Source organism: Hoplias malabaricus, chromosome 2 (genome assembly GCF_029633855.1).
Source record: "Hoplias malabaricus isolate fHopMal1 chromosome 2, fHopMal1.hap1, whole genome shotgun sequence".
In the NCBI taxonomy this organism is placed as follows: domain Eukaryota; kingdom Metazoa; phylum Chordata; class Actinopteri; order Characiformes; family Erythrinidae; genus Hoplias; species Hoplias malabaricus.
In genome coordinates, this window is record NC_089801.1 from 44,667,872 (window position 1) to 44,692,055 (window position 24,184).

At 41.6% G+C, this 24,184-nt stretch overlaps 1 protein-coding gene and 1 pseudogene across 1 annotated transcript in view; one reads left to right on the forward strand and one right to left on the reverse strand.

Annotated features, from left to right (window-relative positions):
- LOC136676743 (deleted in malignant brain tumors 1 protein-like) overlaps positions 1 to 24,184 on the reverse strand; it is a 98,308-nt gene that overhangs the window by 32,778 nt on the left and 41,346 nt on the right. The window lies entirely within an intron of this gene.
- On the forward strand, positions 733 to 23,303 carry LOC136686212 (scavenger receptor cysteine-rich type 1 protein M130-like; annotated as a pseudogene).

A 24,184-nucleotide genomic window follows, 5' to 3' on the forward strand; every position in this document is an offset into this window, starting at 1 on the left:
TGTTCTTTTTAAATTTCTTACATTGTAGATTATTCTGTATATTTTTATAATTGTCATTTACTTGCAGGGTGCTTGGTAGGCGTCAAATAATTTTTTAGTCAGTTCAATCCTGACTAGATTAATAACATTTATTTGACTGGGTTTATTTTTTCTGAAGCATTTATGAATGATGAACTGATTTTTCTCTTTGTGTTTTTGTTTTGTAATTCAGAAGTAACCTGTAACTTGTTCATCAGAGTGTGTGTTTATTAGAGTGTGTGTTTATCAGTTTGTGTTAATCAGAGTGTGTGTTAATCAGAGTGTGTGTTAATCAGAGTGTGTGTTAAATCAGTGAATGTGTTTTTATCAGAGTGTGTGTTAATCAGAGTGTGTTTATCAGGGTGTGTGTTTATCAGTGAGTGGATCAGCTGTGTGCAGGTGCAGCATTAAAGCTCTTCTCCACTGGAGTGTTTCCTCTCTCTGAAGTCAGTCTCCTGTTTGCTGGGGACCCTCTGAGCACACTGCCGTCAGCGTCTCTCCTCACACAAAGACAAACACCTCGAGAACCTAAGGAGGAGTTCTGTCCATCAGCGTCACACTCTTTTGATGAAAATGGAGAAAGAAGAAAATGCCTCCTCTGATTTGTCACTGAAATGTTTGATGATTTCCTCTTCTCTTTCTAATAAGGTAATAGTGAGTGTGATTGGCGGCTGGGGGAGCTCTCTCTCTCTCTCTCTCTCTCTCAGTTTCTTCAGTCTCTCTGGGGGAGTGGAGGTGAAGTGTGTTCTGCTGCTGAGGTGAATGGACTGTGTGCAGGTCAGAGGGAGATGGACAGCTGTGTGACTCTCATTCTCCTGTTCTCCACATTCACTCTCTCCACAGCTGGTGAGTCGGTGTGATTCAGATCAGTGTGAAATATTCAGCACGCTCCAGGTTTGACGTTAAACTCTGAGTGTTGTGAGCATTTGTTGTAACTGACTGAAAGAGATTTTTCTGTCTTCATTTTATTTAAAACAGGAATCAAAGTAAAAAGTTCAACGTTTCTTTGTGAACAGTTTATAGATAAATGCTTTTATTAGTAGGAGATGTTCATATTATTATATGGTGTCAACTTTCTAAGAATGAAATGAACTGAAGTGTATTAAATCATCCAGGTTTGATGTAAAAGTGTAGAGAACATTTGTAGTAACTGACTTCACTAAAAAAATTACACCGTTCTTTGTCTTTTTAAATTATTTTAAACAAAAAATTATATAAATTTATTAACAATAATGCAAACGTAATAATTATATAATCAACAAACGTTGGTGTTATAGGATTATGAAATATTTAAAAATAAATATACATAAAGATGTTTACTTAAATGAGAATTTCTATCTAGAATTTAGAATTTATCTCTCTCTCTCTCTCTCGTACAGACAGTGTGAGGTTGGTGGATGGAGGCAGTCGCTGTGCTGGGAGAGTGGAGGTGTATCGTGATGGACAGTGGGGAACAGTGTGTGACGATGAATATAATGAGTGGGATATGACAGATGCTGCAGTGGTGTGTAGAGAGCTGAAGTGTGGAGAGGCTCAGGGCACTCCTCAGTTTGGTCCAGGATCAGGACAGATATTGATGGGATTAGTGGAATGTGACGGATCAGAGTCTTCACTGAATAACTGTACTTTTCCTTCATATTATGGTGAGGTCTGTACTTCTCATGACCAAGACGTTGGAGTAAACTGCTCAGGTAGGCTGCCCTCACTCCTCAATAACAAACATCACTGATATTAATAAACAATAACCAGCACCTATCACTAATAATCACTATTGATTTCCACTTCATCTCTAAACTAAACTCTAAAGACCTCTTCACTCTGGATTGTGCTGTAGTTCAGTGAGCGCTGAGATGAACTGCTTTCTCTAAAAGACTCTTTTACACTGAACCTGTTTCAGCCGAAGCTTCACAAACTGAAGTTAAAATCATTCCAGCGTTAAACGGCTGAAAGTTTGTGGACACCTGCTTCTCCAACATTTCTTATGAAATGAAGAACACGAACAGCTTCTGCTCTTCTACAAAGACTTTAGATTAGATACTGAAACATTGATGTGGGAGTTTGATGGCACTCGGCCATGAGAACTTTACCGTGATCAGTGTCTGATGTTGGATTAGTTTTGGATCACAGACTCCAACTCATCCCCTTTGTTCACCAATGGAGAACACAGTTCCACTGTTCCACAGCCCAGTGAGGGTGGGCTTTACACCTCAGACACTACCTTCACTGCTCCAGAGTGTTCCAGTTCATCCCATGATTTTCTGTTTAGATACAGACTGTGTGTTTACATCTGACCGTCTGTGTCCACAGTGACTTCACTCATTAGAAGGGTGTCCACAAACTTTTGGATAAAGTAGTGTATGTAAAATGTAAAATGATACTCAGGCTGTTCACTCCACAACTTGGAGAACGCTGAGGGTGACCTTCATTTCCAGTGTTACAAGGCTTTACACAAATAAATTAATAAAGAAAATAAACGACTAAAAGCAAAATAAAAACTAAAGCCAAAATCTACTAAAAGGTTTGAGGAGCACAGATTAACTGTTTAAATGAGTGACAGCAGTGAGTGGAGGAACAAGATCAAATAAAGGACTGTGTTTATATCGTCACATCAATATTATAATATAGATATATGACCTAATAACACATTTAACATTAGTAAAACTATTAGTGCTATTACTGAAACTATTAGAAACTATCAGTCCATCTGCAAGCTTTAATCAGCCTTCACCTAGAAGTTACAAAGAAATCCACCACAATCTGAATTTGTTTCACAGCTGGAATGTGTCCAGTCAAAGAAATGTTAAAACTGACCACAAAGATAGTGTCCAGACTCATTAATATGTGACTTTATTTTAAAAACATTAACAAAGAGGTAGAGGTGTAAAATCTCTCCTGAACACACCACAAAACCTTAAGACACACTGTTTCCAAATTTACTGTTCTTCATGACATGCTTTTCCTTAAACACACAGCTCACAGAAAGTCCAGACTCACCAATGGTCCTCACCTGTGCTCTGGGAGAGTGGAGGTGCTTCATGGAGAGACCTGGTCCACAGTGTGTGGTGCTGGCTTTGATCAGCAGGATGCAGAGGTTGTGTGTAGAGAGCTGGGCTGTGGGCGTCCTGTGGAGGTTCAGAAACCAGCTGCTTTTGGCCGAGGGGAGGTCCAGATGTGGTCACAGACGCTTCAATGCAGAGGAAACGAATCTGATATCACTCTCTGCCCAACATCACCTGCAGCTACACACACCTGCACTCCTGATAATGGTGTGGGACTGGCGTGTTCTGGTAAAGTATAAATATTTATTAATTTTATATCATATTATTTCTGTCAGGGATTACGTCATCAGTTACAGGGGAAGAGATGTAATTTGAATGACACTGTTCTGCTACCTGCAAAGACTTTTTTCCTTTCTCACTAATGTTTCAGTTGTTGTCCCACAGGGGCTCGTCTGGAGAAGGGCTGGGACTCGTGTTCTGGTCGAGTGGAGCTCCAGTATCTCAGTGAGTGGGGCACAGTGTGTGATGGAAGCTGGGATATGAGAGCTGCCAGTGTCCTCTGTGGTCAGCTGAAGTGTGGGAGTGCTGTGGCTGTGTTGGGGTCAGACTGGTTTGGGGAGGGGAGTGACCGGATCTGGGCTGATGTGTTTGATTGTCAGGGAAACGAAACACACCTGTCACAATGTCCCATTTCATCATGGAGTCGAGCTGCATGCTCTCATAAACAGGACGCTGGAGTCATCTGCACGAGTGAGATCTAAAACTGTTCATATCCTCTTAGAGTAATATATAATATAAAACAAATCTATATTAATACTTTATTTAACTCATCATTCTCCTCTCCAGACTCTTCTCTGGCTCTTCATGAGGGGCGAGTGCGGTTGTCTGGAGGGAGGGAGTGTGAGGGGGAGGTGGAGGTGTACTTCAGTCAGGACTGGAGGAGAGTTCTGCTGGAGGGAGGGAGTGTGTCTGAGGCCTCTGTGGTCTGCAGACAGCTGGGCTGTGGCTCTGCGCTCAACTTCTCCCCCTCCTCTTCATCCAGTCCTGAACACACACACACGTGTGTGAGGGGTTTCAACTGCTCTGGGAGTGAAGCTCATCTGGGGAACTGCAGCAGTGCAGAAGTAGTAAACTGCAGCTCCAGAGAACAGCTCTCTGTCACCTGCTCTGGTACGTGTTTCACCACTGCTCTGATTAATCCAATGGCCTGAATCCAATGAACTGGCCTGTATTGAATGTTTATGTGGCTGTATGTTTTAATTAATGTGTTTGTGATGTAGCTGTCAGACTGGTGGGTTCTGGAGGAGCGTGTGCAGGAAGGCTGGAGGTCTTTCACAGCGGCTCATGGGGGACAGTGTGTGGTGACTTGTGGGATATTAAGGATGCGCAGGTGGTGTGCAGACAGCTGCAGTGTGGAGAGGCCCTCAGTGCCCCGGTACCAGCCCGGTTTGGACCTGGAACTGGACCCATATGGCTGAATGAGGTGCAGTGTGAGGGGAATGAGACGTCCCTGTGGAACTGCAGATATCAGCTGAGTGAAGGGGGTGAATGTGGACACAAGGAGGACGTAGGAGTGGTGTGTTCAGGTAAAATTATATTATGATAATTAACATGTACAAACAAGAAATGGTTAATTTTGTCAAAGAATATAAACAAAAGCAGTGAATATGTCATAAATGACATAATAAAAGGGTCTGTTAAAGACTAAAGCTTAAGCTAAAAAATACTGAACAAAAATATAAAGGAAACACTTGTTTTTGCTCCCGTTTTTCATGAGCTGACCTCAAGGATCTAAGACTTTTTCTTTGTTCACAAAAGGCCAAATGCTCACATTCAGTGCAGATGGCAGACGCGTGTATGGCGTCATGTGGGTGAGCGGTTTGTTGATGTCAACGTTGTGAATGGAGTGGCCCATGGTGGCGGTGGGGTTATGGTAGGGCAGGTGTATGTTATGAACAAAGATTCTGAGGCCCCTTTTTGTGCCATTCATCCACGACCTTCACCTCGTGTTGCAGCATGATCTTTGCACAGCCGTTAAACAGGAGTGGACCAACATTCCACAGGCTACAATCAACAAGCTGATCAACTTTATGCAAAGGAAATGTATTGCACTGCATGAGGCAAATGGTGGTCACACCAGGTACTGACTGGTTTTCTGACCCCCCCCAGACCCCCAATTACAGTAAAAGTAAACTGCACATTCCAGAGTGGCCTTTTATTGTGGCCAGCCTAAGGCTCACCAGTGCAATAATCATGCAGTCTAATCAGCATCTTCATATGCCACACCTGTGAGGTGGATGGAGTATCTCTGCATGCTCACTAGGAGAAGTACTCACTAACACAGATTTAGAGAAATTTGTGAACACCATTTGAGAGAAAAAGGGCATTTGTGAACATTGAAAATCTTAGATCCTTGAGGTCAGCTGATGAAAAACGGGAGCAAAAAGTGTTGCATTTATATTTTCCTTCAGTATAAATCCTCTACTCCCCCCAGAGTTTAAGGAGATCAGACTCACTGAGGGCTGTGAGGGGACTCTGGAAGTGTTCTACAATGGGACCTGGGGTAATGTGTGTGAAAACGGGATGACTGAAGAAGCCGTTAGTCTGGTCTGTCAGGAGCTGAACTGTGGAAAATCTGGAAGTGAGAGAAATGGAAAAGCGAGAGTGGAATCAGCTCCTAACTGGCTGGACTTTGTGAAATGTAGGACACATGACTCCACTCTGTGGCACTGTCCATCTTCCCCCTGGGGTCAGAACAGCTGTGATAACCGTAATGAAGTGGCTCACATCACCTGCTCAGGTAGGCAGTTCTACAGTTTATAGAGAAAGAGTGTATTATTAAAGTTACACACACCACATACGCCATCAGAATCACATAAATACTGTATGTTCTTATTCCAGACGAGGGAAAATCATCACACACTCCTCGAACATGCTTTTTAGCTCCGCACCAGAAACAGTGCTCAAGTAAGACTTTTAAACACCAAGTATCTCAGTAACTGCTTTTGTGTTTCTTTTAGATGAGAATGTGTCATTATCAGAGAAACACCCTCTGAATTCAGAAATCAGTCTCTGAAACGTAAACAAGTGTCACTTGATGATGCTGATAATAATACAATGTATATATTAATTTATGGAATATGTGATTAGTGTGTGTGTGTGTGTGTGTGTGTGTGTGTAGATCACCTGCCTCTCAGACTGAGTGGAGGAAATAGAAGCTGCTCTGGGAGACTGGAGGTCTATTATAACTCTAAGTGGGGGTCCATCTGTGAGGATCTGTGGGACATCAGGGACGCTCAGGTGGTCTGCAGGCAGCTGGGCTGTGGGCCGGCGCTGAGGGCTGATGGGAGTGCTGTCTTTGGTGCTGGTGAAGGGAATTTCTGTCTGAACAGAGTGAAGTGTAGAGGGAATGAGATTCACCTCTGGGACTGTCCTCATTCCCTGAAGAACCACACTGACCGCTCCCACAGACAGGACGCTGGAGTCACCTGTGCAGGTCAGAGACCACTGGAGTTAGGAGTTTGTGCCTTTAATCAAAACTGCTGTACCCCAGGGTAAATAAAGCTTCACTGAAAGGTGCAGTGATACCCTTTAGTTATTAGCATCTAATACTAGTCTCACACATGCAGTGTTCAAACTGTACGGCTTAAGAATACGAAGTCAGTTAATGTTAAGGAATAGTTAATAACCTTTGTTTTACAGAGTTTATATTAGTATTTAATGTTCCACTTCTGTATTTCTAGAGATATTTGTGCCTACTACTACTGCACTCACCACAACCACCTTCTCCATCACCACAGGTACTGTTTTAATCTCAGGGCATTTTTAAATAGTTTTTCTTAAAGATTGTTCAGAGCTGTTCAATGTTTCTGTTCTTTGTCATTATTTCCAGTTGATCGGTCAAAGGGAACAAACAGTACGACACATACTCAAGCTGTTCCCTCCATCTATCCAGTGTCTCTCCTGGTGCTGGGAGCGCTGCTGTTCCTGGCCTTAGTGCTTCTGTTTGTGCTGTTTTATCAGAACAGAGTGCTTAGGAGGGGTAGAGAGATTCAGAAATCATCTACAGTCCACTTTCTGTACTTTCTCTAAACACCATTAGTCCTTCAATCTGTCATCAGTCTTCTCTTCTACTGACCTGGCTCCCTGTTTCTCTCTGTGTCTCTCACAGTGCTCTCTAAGAGGAGGCGTAAGACTCTGACTGAAGCAGTCTATGAGGAGATCGACCGCAGATACATCACTAAAAGACTCCCCTCCACTCAAAGAGGTCAGTGATATGTGGAGAGTTCTACATTAGTTTATTTTTAATTATTAAATTGAAGTTCACTTACACCTGAGATCACAGAACACACGCCACAGTGCAGTGATTAAAGAGAAGTTTATTTTTCTGTAATAAATCATTTCTTCATCACAGCTTCAGTACAAGATGGAGTTGATGTGGAGAATATTTACAGTAGATTTATTCAATATCTCAATATTCCAGATTGTCTAATGAGTGTTTTATTCTTCTCAGGCCAAGCGTAATAGGGACACAGGAAAAACAAGTGCAGACCACTTCATATTTAGTTCTGTCACGGCTCAGGTTCAGAAAGTCACGATAAATACAATCAGAACTTTTACTGAATATTTTGCAAGAGGCTTGAAACAGTTCACACACAAAATATTCACTTTGAAGAAGACAGTACAGTCACTATTACACAATGCTGAGATATAATATCAGTTTTGTAAATTCTCAAATATATTCCGCTAGAAATTCGTTATTGTACAGTTACTGTGTTCTTTTTCTTTTTTAATTCAGGCCGTTTGAACTACTGTTTATTTACATGCGCCTTTCTCAGTGTTAGTTTCTACAGGCGACAGAATGTAACTGCAGCACCATTTAAGGTGGAACCAGAAATCCGAAAAAGAAGCTGGAGAACAATAAACTTAACTTTATCCTCGTCATTAACATTCAGTCTGTAAAGTGTGTATAAAGTCCACTGGGTTTAATCCCAGTCTGGGAAGATCCTCAGAGGGTAAATGGACTGATCTCACCTAAGTGCAGTGTATAATCCTCAGAACTGAGTCCAGGCCACAGTGAGCTGCTCCAGACTTTAATGAAGACATTCCTCTGTTCAGAAGTCCGTTATGATCCAGAAGACACCGGGTGAAAAACCAAATATATAACTGAATAAAAATATTAACTCCTTGTGTTAACAAAACCAAAGGTCCGACCGTTCAACTTTACCACAAAGAGTAAGCGTTAGCATCATAGCATTAGCATAACAAACCACCACAACAGTCCTGACTGGTGCTGAAACATACACAGGTTCCACAAAAAAACAGAAATAAAATCCTCACATCGAGCAGAAAAGCAGCATCTTCTCAAAAAGAGATAAAATGAAGGCAGAAGAAAACACTTCACCCTCTGATTCAGCTCCGTCTGATTATACACTGAATTAAAAGCGGCATTAACCAACTCAATACTACAGCGCCCCCAGTGTCCGCACAGTGTCCGAACGTAACGTTCTCTTGGTGAATGTGATGTTGTTGGAGCAGGTTATTATACAGTGAACATTTCCAACCATAACCCTCTGTTCATGACTGTACTTCTCTCCTCTAACAGGGAGTATCCTCTCTGAAGAACAGCGTTCAGGATATGAGGATGTGGATGAGGAGCTCCTCTCAGGTAAAAGAACCAGTGTCAGACTCCATTCCACTGAGAAGTAGTTACATGGTTCAGAATATGGAAATAAGGCCTGAAACAGTGTGTATTTACTGTGTGTCTAAACTGGGGAACTACACGTCTAAATTCTACAACTTGTAAGTCACATTACACCCAAGAAATAAGAAAGACAACAGTGTCTCTAGTGTAAATGTTTCTGTCCGTCTCTGTGGAGTTCAGTGTGGATTTTTAGGAGTTTGTACAAAGCAGCTGAACTGAAAATCCTCACTGGTAGAGATTAGACTGTGAGGCAGGGTTTGAGGCTGTAATTTTAACATTTGAGTGCACAGTTTTTAGAAAGTTTTAGACTATTTTAATGTAAACAAATGCAGTTCTCAGAGCTCCACGGCTCTCAGAGTCTTGTGGGTGATTCTGACTCTGAACGTGTTTCATGACTGTACTTCTGTCCTCTAACAGGGAGTATCCTCTCTGAAGAACAGCGTTCAGGATATGAGGATGTGGATGAGGAGCTGCTCTCGGGTGAGAGGATCATTGTTGGTTAATTGGTCAGTTTGGGCCGTACAGAGAGGGGGGATTAGGGTGGTCTCATCTCTGAAGTGCTTTTATTTCATAATGGCTCCATATTCTCAGAGCTGGACGTGTACACAGTGTTGAAAGCTGATAAAGTAAAGCCTGCTGCTGTTATTGTCTTGATTTGTGGCTGAGTCTTGACATGTCTGGCCCAGACTGAAGGCCTAGGTTTAATTATCCTACTTCAGCACTGGTGTAACATTAGTCTCTGGGGGATGATCTCGCTCTTTTGTTTTTAATTGTGGAAGTAGTTTGTTGCTTTGGTGAATGATTCTGTTCATCTGTAGAAAAGTAATTCCAGACAGATTTGATTTCCTTTAGAATCTTAATAGAATCACTTACTGTCGCTCACAAAAGACGCAGAAGAGATGTAGAACTCTGAAATGACGCTGAATGAGTAAAGTTTCTCCTTGTTTCCAGCAAAGTCAGTGACTGAGGAGAAGGCAGAATATTATGATGATGCTGCCCCCAGTGGTCTGATAGGTGAGCTCCTCTCTTAAATAATCACATGCATTTTGTTCTGTTTCCATTAAACCACAGTGTAAAACTAGGACTGCTCTGTTTGTAAAGTCAGTGTGTTTTTATTTGATTTTGGTGAAACAGAGACAGAGGACACAGCAGAGAGCTATGATGATGTCCTCACTGCTGGACAGATCTCTGAGAGCGCAGCAGGTGTGTGTGTGTGTGTGTGTGTGTGTTCTGGTTTCTAGTTTAGAGAGAAAAGTAAGTAAGTACGCAAGTGCAGTGAAATAACTTTTCACGCTGGTTTAGATGCAGTCGAATAGTACACACACAGTTCAGAGAACATCTTTAAAAGTCCCCACCACTGTTCTTTAAATGTGTGTGTGTTTAGGAGCAGAGGACGTATCAGAGAGTTATGATGACATCATCAGCGCTGACCAGAACTCACCTGGAGGAACAGGTACGACTTGTAATGGAACAACACTGTAATCTCCAACATGAACACAGTCACTGATGATACTGGGGCTGATTTAATGTCCTCTGTCTCTACATTTGGACAGAAGACATGACAGAGAACTATGATGATGCTGTTCCCACTGGACCAAGCTCCAACATTATGACAAGTAATGTTTCCTTCATGTGGATAAATAATGTTCAACTGAAGCTTCAACACAGTCCCAATGTCAGCTCTGTTTCTTCTTGTTCTCATTGATCTCCATGTTGGTGCAGTGGACGCAGCAGAGAGCTATGATGATGTGGTCACTGCTGGACAGGATGGAGGAGGGGGAAAAGGTGAGTGTCTGATCTTGAGCGACTGGGAGATTAAAGTCAGTGTGAATGTGGAGTCGGCTCCTTTTCCTTCTGTATCATGACGTATTTCTGAGTGAAACGCAGCGTCAGAGTCTCTGTCTCTGAGTGAGCTGAGTGTCCTCACTCAGTGATAATAATGGATTGATTTTACAGACTATGAAGACGTGGAGGAGGAGCCTCAGACAGAGATGAATCATGTGACTGAGAGACCACACCCAGTGTCTTTCCTCAGGAAACTACATTCAAACCTCTTCAGACGCAAAAAGTGATTCTGTTATAGATCAGAATTCATATTTTAAAGGAATATAAACATTGTTTATTGTAGCTTTACAGATCTGAGAGAGCACACTGTGGTATTAAACACCTCCAGGAGTAAAACACCAGCCTCAGTGAGCTACACTCTCAATACAGATGTGTTACAACAACATGCAGTGTATTATTTTGAACACATCTGTATGTCCAGGTCAGAATGAGAGTTTCTTATGGTGTAAGTGTGTAATGTGTGGAATCTGCTGCTGTGGTCTGAGAGATAATTCTGTTCTCCTCTCTTCTCCAGATGTTGAGCAGCAGTAGACCACTGGACACTTGATAACTGTTAATCTGTCTCTCTCTGACTCTGTGTGTCTCAGAAATGATGTGTTACAGAACAGAAAATAGATTAGACACATTACAGAACAGACTGTATATTCCTTTACCATTTTATTGCATTATCTTTGTACTTTGTTCTTTTTTAATGTGAATCTTCAGTCATTTCTAACATCCTGACCTGTCCTTACTGAAAACAATCTTTAAATAAATACATCAAATAATATCCATGTACCTCTTTACTGTGATGTTGTCCAGACACTGACCACTGTTCCCTTTCCCCCTGTTCTTCAATGGTCAGGACCCCCACAGGACCACCACAGAGCAGGTGTGATTTGGGCGGTGGATCATTCTCAGTGCTGCAGTGACACTGACGTGGTGGTGGTGGTGGTGTTGTGCTGCTACAAGAGAATCAGACACAGCGGTGCTGATGGTGTGTTTGTGAAGATGAAAATGAACTGGACTATTTTGAGTTAATTTGGTTTTATAAATTCATTCATTCATCTTCATTCTCTGTGGTTCTGCAGCCTGCCCAGAAACATTGAACACAAGGCAGGACAGGGCTCCAGGTCATCACAGGGCATCACACACTCACACAGTCACACACAAATGTGAACACTTTTGCACAGCCAATCCACCCATAAACTTGTATGTTCAGATTGTGGGAGGAAACCCGAACAGACACAGGGAGAAGACACCACACTCCTCACTGACAGTGACCTGAGGCAGGGATTGATCCCAGTTTAGCCCCGCCCACTCAAACTGAAGTTATACAGAGGGATGAGGAGAGCATAGAAAAAAATGTTGGTTGTTTTTGTTCATCACTTCACACAAACATGATCAGCTTTTAAAGAAAACACTACCAGATAAATGTAGATCAATGGCCTGAGTTTATGAAGAATTTACTGTAGTTTCTTTTTTTCTAAAACTGTTTCAGAAACATATTTCAGAAACCTCTACAATGTTTGGGTGAGTTTATAATTTATACCGACTCTGTAAGCGCAGAGGATTCTGGGAGTTGGAGTTCTGAGTGCTGGTGGCACCTGATCTCCTAGTGCAGGGCATACTCTCCCTACTGACAGACCCTCCTCACACAATATCTATTAAACACACTTTCATTCATTCATTCATTATCTGTAACTGCTTATGCGGTTCAGGATCACGGTGGGTCCAGAGCCTACCTGGAATCACTGGGCGCAAGGCGGGAACACACCCTGGAGGGGGCGCCAGTCCTTCACAGGGCAACACACACACACTCACACTTTCACACCTATAGACACTTTCACACATATAGACACTTTTGAGTCACCAATCCGCCTACCAACGTGTGTTTTTGGACTGTGGGAGGAAACCAGAGCACCCGGAGGAAACCCACGCAGACACAGGGAGAACACACCAACTCCTCACAGACAGTCACCCGGAGCGGGAATCGAACCCACAACCTCCAGGTCCCTGGAGCTGCGTGACTGCGACACTACCTGCTGCGCCACCGTGCCGCCGTGCCGCCCTATTAAACACACTTTATTAATAAAATCTTACTCAGGAAATATAAGTGTTTAAGAAATGTGGAATTTTAAAATAAAATATAAGTCATTTATCCTCTGGCCAATAAACAAAATCAGATTTCAGCTCAAATGTCTGAACTAACTCGAGTTACTGACAAATATAAAGTTACACTGACACTTTATTAATAAAATCTTATTTACGACACTAACATATTTAAAAAAAGTGGAATTTAAAGGTAAAATATTGGTGTCTGAGCTACTGGCATCACAATTTCTACCAGTTAAATAGACATTTAGAGCTTAATCTCTGAACTAAAACTAGTGTTTCTTTGAAGTAGAGGTTTACACTGGAAATGTATTAAAATAATAGGTCTCTGAAACACTGACACAACATTTTGTACGAGATGAACTCACTGTGGTTCAGATCCAGTGTCTAAACTAAAACTAGTGTTACTGAGAAATACAGATTTACACTGGAATTTAATGAATAAAATCTTATTCAGAACACATATAGCTTTAAGAAAAGCGTGACTGGGGCTGAAATCCACTTTCTTTATTTGTACAAAGACTTGACCAACCATAAGTGTGATGTTAGCTGGGAACAAAACAAAATTGATGTAATAAGGAGCTGTACCTAACAAACTGTCAGCTGAGTGTCCAAATGTTTGTAGACACTCCTTCTAATGAGTGAAGTCAGCTACTTTAAGGTGGAGCCACTGTGGACACAGGTGTTGAGTTGTTGACACAGTGTGTATAATCTCCACAGAAGAGCAGTGTCTATAGAAGAGGACGCTGTGGAGCAGCTGCACATGAGCGGTCACCAGGCCCAATGCCCAGCGTGGACTAGAGGAGTATGAAGCATTTTCCTCGTTCTCTGAAGTAATGGAGGTCCATCAAATACATTTGTTTCAGCATTAAACAAGTCCTTAACCTCACTAATGTTTCTGTGTCAGAACATTTCTCACAGAAATGTTCAAACATGTAGTGAAAGGCCTTCCCGGAAAAGCAGAAGCAGCAAACGGTGGACAAACTCTTCGTTAATACTTCAATCTCAGACGAAACGTAGGATGCGCAGCTGTCCACAAACTTTTGTCCCTGTAGTGAATGTGTGGCTGCACTTCACAGACATTAGAAATCTTCTGGCTCCATCTTGTGAAGAAAACTATCTCCTACAGGGATTGATCCACAGCGCTTCTGTAAGACCTTATTTATCAATGTGAAAATACAAGTGTTAAAGTAAATGACTGCCATTAAAACACTGTTATTATTACATTTCTTAAATTATTTATAGATTTTATTCTAGATATTTTTATAGTCACTATTGCCCTTCACTGTGCTTAGTACATGTCAAAAATACTTTTAAAAATCACATTTTCCTCAATTCTGACTACATTAGTAAGTAATAGTAATTAATAACAATTCTGAAACAGTTTCGTTTATTTAAAGTATTTTAAATGATGAACTAATATTTCTGTGTGTATTTGTAATTCAGATCATTTTTAGACTGTGTGTTAATCAGAGAGTGTGTGTTTATCAGTGTGTGTGTTTATCAGAGTGTGTGTTTATCAGTGAGTGGATCAGCTGTGTGCAGGTTCAGCATTAAAGCTCTTCTCCACTGGAGTGTTTCCTCTCTCTGAAGTCAGTCTCCTGTTTGCTGGGGACCCTCTCAGCACACTGCCGTCAGCGTCTCTCCTCACACAAAGACAAACACCTCGAGAACCTAAGGAGGAGTTCTGTCCATCAGCGTCACACTCTTTTGATGAAAATGGAGAAAGAAGAAAATGCCTCCTCTGATTTGTCACTGAAATGTTTGATGATTTCCTCTTCTCTTTCTAAAAAGGTAATAGTGAGTGTGATTGGCGGCTGGGGGAGCTCTCTCTCTCTCTCTCTCTCTCTCTCTCTCTCTCTCTCTCTCTCTCTCTCTCTGTTTCTTCAGTTTCTCTGGGGGAGTGGAGGTGAAGTGTGTTCTGCTGCTGAGGTGAATGGACTGTGTGCAGGTCAGAGGGAGATGGACAGCTGTGTGACTCTCATTCTCCTGTTCTCCACATTCACTCTCTCCACAGCTGGTGAGTACACTCTCTACTGATCAGTGAAGTACACAGCAAGCAAGTGTAGAAAAAAAATGGTGGACAAAGGCTGAAAATTCCTGTTTAAAGTGTTTTCATTGGCGTGAGTGTTACTATGTGTCAGTAGCATGTTACAATGTCAAACATATACTGTCCTGCACAAGCAGCACTTAATTTCTTTTTTCACCTCTCAGTTACATTACAGATTATGTTATGGATTACTTTTATAGACATTTTTGTTATAGACAGTCGCCCGGAGTGGGGCTCAAACCCACAAATCCAGGACCCTGGAGCTGTGTGACAGTGACACTACTGTTGCTCCACTTTGTTGACCCCACTTTGTGAAGCCTTTAGAAATTGTATATTTCTGTATAAATATTAACTAAATAAAACATCATCAAACTGTTTATATAGAAAATAATACAGAATGCAGCTAATAATAATACAGTTATACAGAAAATAATCATTGATAAATCCAACTAATAAATGAGACAACACTATTAAACTTGATTATTTGTTTATTGAGGAGTCAGCAGGTGTGCATGGCAACAAAAGAGAAGAAAAAAGAGGAGTAACTTGTAGACTCATGTTGTGTACATTTGTACGCATGTACAACTAGCTGTAGTTGGTCTCTCCTCCACTCCTTCTCTGTGTTAGTTAAGTTCCTCAACATCTAGATTATAGTTCAGTTGAAACGTTCAGGTGGATTGCCCTGAGGGTGGTATGATGAAGTGCGGGAATGACGGATACCAGAAAGCTTTTGGAGTGTGGGGTATAACTGATTCTCAAACTCACTGCCTTGATCATGAAGTAGCTTAAAGTAGATATCCAAAAACAAGGCATGAAATCATTACAAATGCACTTGGCTGTGGTCTTTCCAATCTTATTCTTTGGGGGATATGCCTGAGCAAATCTATTAAAATGATTAATCACTACAAGCATATACTCATAGCCACACTTACTGGTCTCCAGATGTAAATAGTCAAAACACACTAGCTCAAGGAGAACATATGATGTAATACTGCTCATGGGAGCTTGAATCTGGAGTCACTGGCTTCTTGGACTTGATGCATGGACATTCCTTGGTGACATAGTCCTTGAATTTCCTGGTCATAAAGGGCCAATAAAATTGTTCCCTTGTTAGATGGAGCACCTTTTCTGTGTCAACATGAGCATTTTGTTTATGAAGCTGTTTCAGGACTATCCCCCAGTAGTTGGCTGGGAGACCTAACTGTTTCCTCTCATTTGTTCTTCGGTAGAAGTTTTAATTTTCCAGGAACAACTAGCCCCATTTATGAAAGAGTTTTTAGGTAGCCGCACTAGATGCCTTGTGCACTTCATCAGTCAATGATACACTTGCCTTGTTCAGTCACGTCACTCAGCAAACTCCTTTGTGCAGGACTTGTGCAGGTTTTTTTGTCCAATGGGACACATGACAGCATATCTGCATCATAATTAGGTTTTCCTGGTCTATACTTTTTGTCAGACATAAACTCTGCTCCCCTACCCACCTATGGTCCATGACATTGAGTTTACCTGTACTCATGATGCAGGTCAAAGGATTATTGTCAGTGTACACCATGAAATGGGGTGCATAGTATGGGTAATTCCTAAACTTTTGACACACTGGCCACTGTATAGATGGTAGTTACACACAGCTGCCATCAGTGTCCTACCCTTATACCCCATAACCCTTAGCTTGCCATCCTGCCTCTGGTAGAGGATCGCCCAGAAGCCCTGGTCTGAGGCATTGGTATGTTGTAAAAAAGGAAAGTCAAAATCAGGATATGCCAGCACTGGAGGGTTCATGAGTAGAATGATGAGTTGCTCAATGGCTTGTTTTTTTGTTTAGTTTTGTTTTTGTGATCAACAATTTTTATAATTCCATTTAAAAAAAAGGGGGGGGGGGGGGCAAGAGACAATCAAAACATAAAAGTAAAAAGAAAAATTGTGGAGTTGGATAAATTAAAACTTGCACCAAAACACTTTTGTCCTAGAAACTTAATAAACATACCCCCAGAAACCTTAAAGGGTCTACTTTTCAAATCTATAGGGATTGAAAATACATTTATTTTTTAGCTTGTTATAGAACATAAGTAACAACTCAGACCGTGACTTCTGATGGCCCACCCATACGTATTCATATGATAATTGCATGCTAATCCATTCTCTCTTATTGGAAGATTATGAACAGTGTGTGAAAACGCTCATTTTAGTCATGTAAACTAAAGAACATGTCTGTTTTCACCCTGATCGCGGAGCTTGAAGACAGCATAGTCATGCTTTTCAGCTGCATGAGGAAGATGAGCAAGTGAAATATATTTGACATGTTTTTCTGCAGTATGTTTTTTCGCAGATTAGCTTCTAACTATTTCCAGCGACAGAATTTGTGAAGCTGACGGTAAATGTTTTGTAATTGCGCAGAGGCAGGGAGCTCAGTTTTTAAAAACAGCTTGTAGTAAAGTTTGGATTCTCTCTGTTTTTTTCAAGCAGTCATCTGAAGCTCATATTTATGGCTTTGTTACTCCAAAGCAGTCTGTCTCGTTATTAAATAATTAAAATACCACCATTTACAACCAAATGATTCAGTTGGTCTCACTGATGGGGTGGGGTTGGGGCTAAAGGGCCATTATCTTTGACAGTAGTGAGGGGATTTCTCACCTGTGATTTTACACCTATTCAAATACTATCACGATGGGGAACCCAGCCGAAGTCATCACAGTGCTCCAACAATGAGAAACAGGACAATGAGAAAAGGTTTGAGTGCACCACAGGCAGCTGCTGACAAACGTGTGGGAGATGGATGAAAGAATGAAAGAATGTGGGTTTGTGAGCAGAGCTCACAAATGTATGTGTATTGCAACCGAGAGATTATGTGATCCCCAAGGTTGATGTTTGCTTGCCAAGCCTCTAAGTGTCTTGGATGGCAACTCCGGTTCTTTACTTTTTTTTCTTGCATGAACTGTCAGGCCTGATATATTTTGGAGTAGGTCATAGATGGGCTTTGCTTCTTCACATTCCCAACTGTCTGTGGTGTCTTACTGGCCAACAACTGTACAGCTTGTGGTTAGTCCTCACTCCCTGAGCCGACACAAGATGACTTCCTGTCAATATTTTTCAGGTCTTAGTTTTACCCCATGACACTGGAGGAATTTGCATTACAAAGAACATAGTTGAGATAGGGGACGCAGCATTCATCCCTCAGGGGGCCCAGCAGCTCCTCCACGCTCCTTTGGAAGGCTGTGGAGGCAATCCCGACTTGCATCAAAAGCTCCTGGATATACTCCTTTACTTATATGAGCAGTGATTTGTGGACTGAGGATTATGCTTTCTGAGGTTGTCACAAGGGTAGATTACTTACAGGTGATATTGCGGGAACACTACTGAACCTCTCTCAGACTTTCTATGTAGAGCCTTTAAAGTAACTCTTGCCACAGCTTGTACACTACAAAGGACTTTAGCAAAGTAACAGTGTGTTTTGTGCTTTTGCTCACTGGTGTGACAACATAAGGTTTCTTTGAAGTCTGTATCTCCAGTCGGCCCTCTTCAAGTTCTAATTCTAATCTAATCTAGAAACTGAAGTTCTAATTTAACTTCAAGTTGTGGAATTTCTTTGTCAGGTTCAAAAAGGATAAATTAATCCAGTAGATCCATACTTGAAGGATGGCTAGCTAACATCTGCCTAGCTATCGGGTTCATGTAAGGAACATAGATGCTACACAATTAGCATTTACAGTAACACTCACATTAGGTTGAGGATTTGACAAGGCATCATGCCAATCAACATTACCCCTGCAGCAAATTTTAGAAGGAACAACATGACTCTAAACGATGGTGCCAATCACATCATTCAACTTCAACAACTGTGCCATACCTGCATCCTCAGACTCAGCCAAACATTAAACATTAGCTCTCTAAGACAGATGTGTATATTTCCATTACTTGGCTATTTTTCGTTTGGTCAAGGCTTTGTTTTCTCCCTTTGTTTCACAAACGTGTGTGTTACAAAGTGTTTCATTAGTTTAGAAATGCTCAATATATATGGTTAGTTGACCATATTTCATGTATAAATTAATACATTATTAATAAATTATTTATATTCATTAATGCATTTTTAATTAGATTTTGCATGCTTAATTACTCTTTGAAGTGTAAAAACACTGTATAGTGTACAGAAATATGTATATATACACTGTATAGTGTATAGAAATGTGTTTTAAGTTCAGATTAAAAAACATTTTCAATTTCTCTCTCTCTCTCTCTCTCTCTCTCTCTTTCTCTCGTACAGACACTGTGAGGTTGGTGAATGGAGACAGTCCCTGTGCTGGGAGAGTGGAGGTTCTTCATGAAGGACAGTGGGGAACAGTGTGTGGTGATGGCTGGGATATGAGAGATGCTGCAGTGGTGTGTAGAGAGCTGAACTGTGGGGAGGCTGTAGATGCCCCACTGTTTGGTCACTTTGGTCCAGGATCAGGACCAATCTGGATGGATGAAGTGGACTGTAGTGGATCAGAGTTTACACTGAAGAACTGTAGATCACGAGGATGGGGTAAACATTACTGTCGTCATTATGAAGATGCTGGAGTCGTCTGCTCAGGTAAACTGCTGTCAGTCATCACATGAATCACAGTCTGTGTTAATATTATCATTAACATCACACCATTCATTTTACTGAGGAGTCTGAGTGTAATTAGTGTTGAATAACAAGACTCTTTTACACCAGTGTTCCTGAACAGAGACATGAGAGATGTGTAAATACAGACTGTAGGGAAGTGAAACAGCCAAACACTTTTCAGAATGAAGGAGCAGATCATATAGTTTCTCACTAAAAGAGGTTTTTTCTTCTCACAACACAAGCCCTTTCTCTCACTGTTCATCCTGAGATCACTGTGGAACAGGATGAACTACTACTGCAGATATACTCAACCCCTATTTACCAACCCCTGTTGCAACTCAGACTTCAGATGACTACTGCAGTCTCAGAATTACTGAACCATTATTTAACACATCCTCCCCCACCCCAAGTGCAAACAGCTGAACATTTCAAAATTCTGCTTAAAAAAACCTAATTTGCAGTGGGCACGCAATAATTTTAATTGCAGCTGTATAAAATACACACACACACACACACACACACACACACACACATACATACATACAGCTATATGTAAATATTTGTGCAAGTCAGTCAGATTAAGTGTGGTGTATTGAAACAATGGAGGGTAAATGTATCAGTGTCAGAGCAACTAAACTAAAATGAGCAATGTTTTAAAATCTCTCTCACAGTTTTAAGATCACTCTAACACTTGCTACTATCACCAGTTACCAGGTGGAAAATGGGTGTGAATCTATAATTTATTATCTATTATTCTGTGCTGTAAAATAACTGAAATACACACAGGTCACAGAAAGTCCAGACTCACTGATGGTCCTCACCTGTGCTCTGGGAGAGTGGAGGTGTTTCATGTGAAGACCTGGTCCACAGTGTGTGATGCTGGCTTTGATCAGCAGGATGCAGAGGTTGTGTGTAGAGAGCTGGGCTGTGGGCGTCCTGTGGAGATGCTGGGAGCAGCTGCTTTTGGCCGAGGGGAGGTCCAGGTGTGGTCAGAGGAGCTTCAGTGTAGAGGAAACGAACCTCAGATTTACTTCTGTCCAACATCATCTTCACTCAGACACAGCTGCACTCATGATAATGATGTCTGACTGGTGTGTTCTGGTAAAGTATAAATATTTAAACTGTATTTAAAAAGTTCACTTCTCTGCTTGTCACACTCTGTGAGCAGTGGTCTGCACTTATCTGAGCTAATTCCTGTAATATGATGTTCATTCAGGTCACACAGAAGCTCGTCTGGAGAAGGGCTGGGACTCGTGTTCTGGTCGAGTGGAGCTCCAGTATCTCAGTGAGTGGGGCACAGTGTGTGATGAAAGCTGGGATATGAGAGCTGCCAGTGTCCTCTGTGGTCAGCTGAAGTGTGGGAGTGCTGTGGCTGTGTTGGGGTCAGACTGGTTTGGGGAGGGGAGTGACCGGATCTGGGCTGATGTGTTTGATTGTCAGGGAAACGAAACACACCTGTCACAATGTCCCATTTCATCATGGAGTCGAGCTGCATGCTCTCATAAACAGGACGCTGGAGTCATCTGCACGAGTAAGATCTAAAACTGTTCATATCCTCTTAGAGTAATATATAATATAAAACAAATATATATTAATACTTTATTTAACTCATCATTCTCCTCTCCAGACTCTTCTCTGGCTCTTCATGAGGGGCGAGTGCGGTTGTCTGGAGGGAGGGAGTGTGAGGGGGAGGTGGAGGTGTACTTCAGTCAGGACTGGAGGAGAGTTCTGCTGGACTCCTGGAGTGTGTCTGAGGCCTCTGTGGTCTGCAGACAGCTGGGCTGTGGCTCTGTGCTCAACTTCTCCCCCTCCTCTTCATCCAGTCCTGAACACAAACACACGTGTGTGAGGGGTTTCAACTGCTCTGGGAGTGAAGCTCATCTGGGGAACTGCAGCAGTGCAGAAGTAGTAAACTGCAGCTCCAGAGAACAGCTCTCTATCACCTGCTCTGGTACGTGTTTCACCACTGCTCTGATTAATCCAATGGCCTGAATCCAATGAACTGGCCTGTATTGAATGTTTATGTGGCTGTATGTTTTAATTAATGTGTTTGTGATGTAGCCGTCAGACTGGTGGGTTCTGGAGGAGCGTGTGCAGGAAGGCTGGAGGTCTTTCACAGCGGCTCATGGGGGACAGTGTGTGGTGACTTGTGGGATATTAAGGATGTGCAGGTGGTGTGCAGACAGCTGCAGTGTGGAGAGGCCCTCAGTGCCCCGGTACCAGCCCGGTTTAGACCTGGAACTGGACCCATATGGCTGAACGAGGTGCAGTGTGAGGGGAATGAGACGTCCCTGTGGAACTGCAGACATCAGCTGAGTGAAGGAGACGAATGTGGACAAAAGGATGAAGTAGGAGTGGTGTGTTCAGGTAAAGTCATATTATGATTGTTAACATGTACAAGCAAGTAATGTTTACATTTTACAAAAAGTGTTCTAAATTTAATCAATTAGCACGCTCTCATTCAATAATAGATCTGTTAAAGACATAATAAATCTTCTTCCTCTCACAGAGTATAAGGAGATGAGACTCACTGAGGGCTGTGAGGGGACTCTGGAAGTGTTCTACAATGGGACCTGGGGTAATGTGTGTGAAAACGGGATGACTGAAGAAACCGTTAGTCTGGTCTGTCAGGAGCTGAACTGTGGAAAATCTGGAAGTGAGAGAAATGGAAAAGCGAGAGTGGAATCAGCTCCTAACTGGCTGGACTTTGTGAAATGTAGGAAACATGACTTCACTCTGTGGCACTGTCCATCTTCCCCCTGGGGTCAGAACAGCTGTGATAACCGTAATGAAGTGGCACACATCACCTGCACAGGTAGGGAGTTCTACAGTTTATACAGAGACATAAACAAAAGTTTTACAGGGTAAAAACTGCATGAATAAATGTACACACACACACACACACACACACACACACACACTGCAGTCATAAAATAAATACTTTAAATTCATGTTTCAGACAAGGGACAATCATCACAATGTCCTCAAACACACCTTTCATCTCTGCACCAGAAACAGTGCTCAAGTAAGGCTTTTAAAAAAAGTATTTAAGTAACTTCTTAATGTTACTCTTTCCTGTGAAACCCCTCTCTTTATAAATTTCAGAGGAAATCAGCTGAATTCTGTAATGGATTGTTATTGATTTATTTATTTTATGTTGGCTTCAAATGTAAAACTGAATTTGAAATCATGATATAAAAAATAAAATATACCTCTCTTAAACAAATATAGGCATCACTGAAATATTTTTTGTTTATCATGTTACAATATATTTATGAAATTAATTAGATTTGTTCAGTTTCTTTGTGTGTGTGTGTGTGTGTGTGTGTGTCTGTAGATCACCTGCCTCTCAGACTGAAGGGAGGAGAGGGAAGCTGCTCTGGGAGACTGGAGGTGTATTATAACTCTATGTGGGGGTCTGTCAGTGATGATCTGTGGGACATCAGGGACGCTCAGGTGGTCTGCAGGCAGCTGGGTTGTGGGCCGGCGCTGAGGGCTGATGGGAGTGCTGTCTTTGGTGCTGGTGAAGGGCTGATCTGGCTGAACAGAGTGAAGTATAGAGGGAATGAGATTCACCTGTGGGACTGTCCTCATTCCCTGAAGAACCACACTGACCGCTCCCACAGACAGGACGCTGGAGTCACCTGTGCAGGTCAGAGACCACTGGAGTCTGGAGTTTCTGATCACATCACCTTTATTCTAGGTTTAATATCTGCTGACCCCATGGAGACATATATGGATGCACTCAGCATTTATGTCTTGTATGTCATTTCTGTGTTTACAGACATCTGAACCTTTTGCTACTAAGGGAAGGAGGAGCCTCAGACAGAGATGAATCATGTGACTGAGAGACTGCACCCAGTGTCTTTTTTTCAGGGAACTACATTCAAACCTCTTCAGATGCAACAAGTGATTTTTTTTTTTTATTGGTTATAAATTTAGTCTGAGAGATAACTCTATTATAATTGGAGTACATACTTATTCTACATCTAATGTTAACGTTTTACTCTTTTCATACATTTAAATCATTTTATTGTGACTCTTCAATCATTTCTAACATTTCTAATGACCTATAAACTTTACTGAACATGTGCTTTAAATAAACACATCAAAGAGAGTTTGGCCTCATTACCCTTGTTTTTATTATAAAATACCTTTTGATCAAATAAATTCCTAACAATCTTATATATTATTTTTATTTATTTTCAGTGCAGCAGTTTGGTACAAGGCCAGAGGCTAACGTTAACTTGCTGCTTTTTAGAGTGCTTTCTCACAACCTGAGCAAAATTTCTCAGATCCTCCTGTGTTACCCTAACAGTTATATGCAAGCCATTTTCATAACTTTCATAACATTGCCATCATTGCTATCTGTTGTGCTCTCGTTACTGACCTCAAGCCCAGAAACGGTAAAAAATAACATTATAAACCACACTCTGACGGTGAACCGGAGGCCAGTGAAGCTGATGATTGGAGCAGCTTTATATTTGAACAGGTGCCTTAATGAAGGCTGAAAGAAGACCCACAATATGGCGTCAAAATAGGTTCTAATGTTCTATGAACCAACAAACAGGATCCATAACCAATAAATGACATTTTTGTAATTGAGAAAACTGTCATTAATATTGAGAGTTATAAAACAGGTTTATAAACAGAATATTTCTCTATATAAAATCGTCTTTCATTGCACCTTTTCTTAGTTGCGCTTCTCTCAGTCGCCTCCAGAAGTTTCACTTTTGATGGGAGTCAGGATCTAGACAGTCATTGGCTGCTGAAGTTAAAAGCCCAGCCCATTCTGCTGTTACATCAGCGAGAGCCAGTCTTACCCTGATTGGAAAATGGCAGACTGGCAAACACAGGTAAACGAAATCAACAAATTTTAAAGATTATGT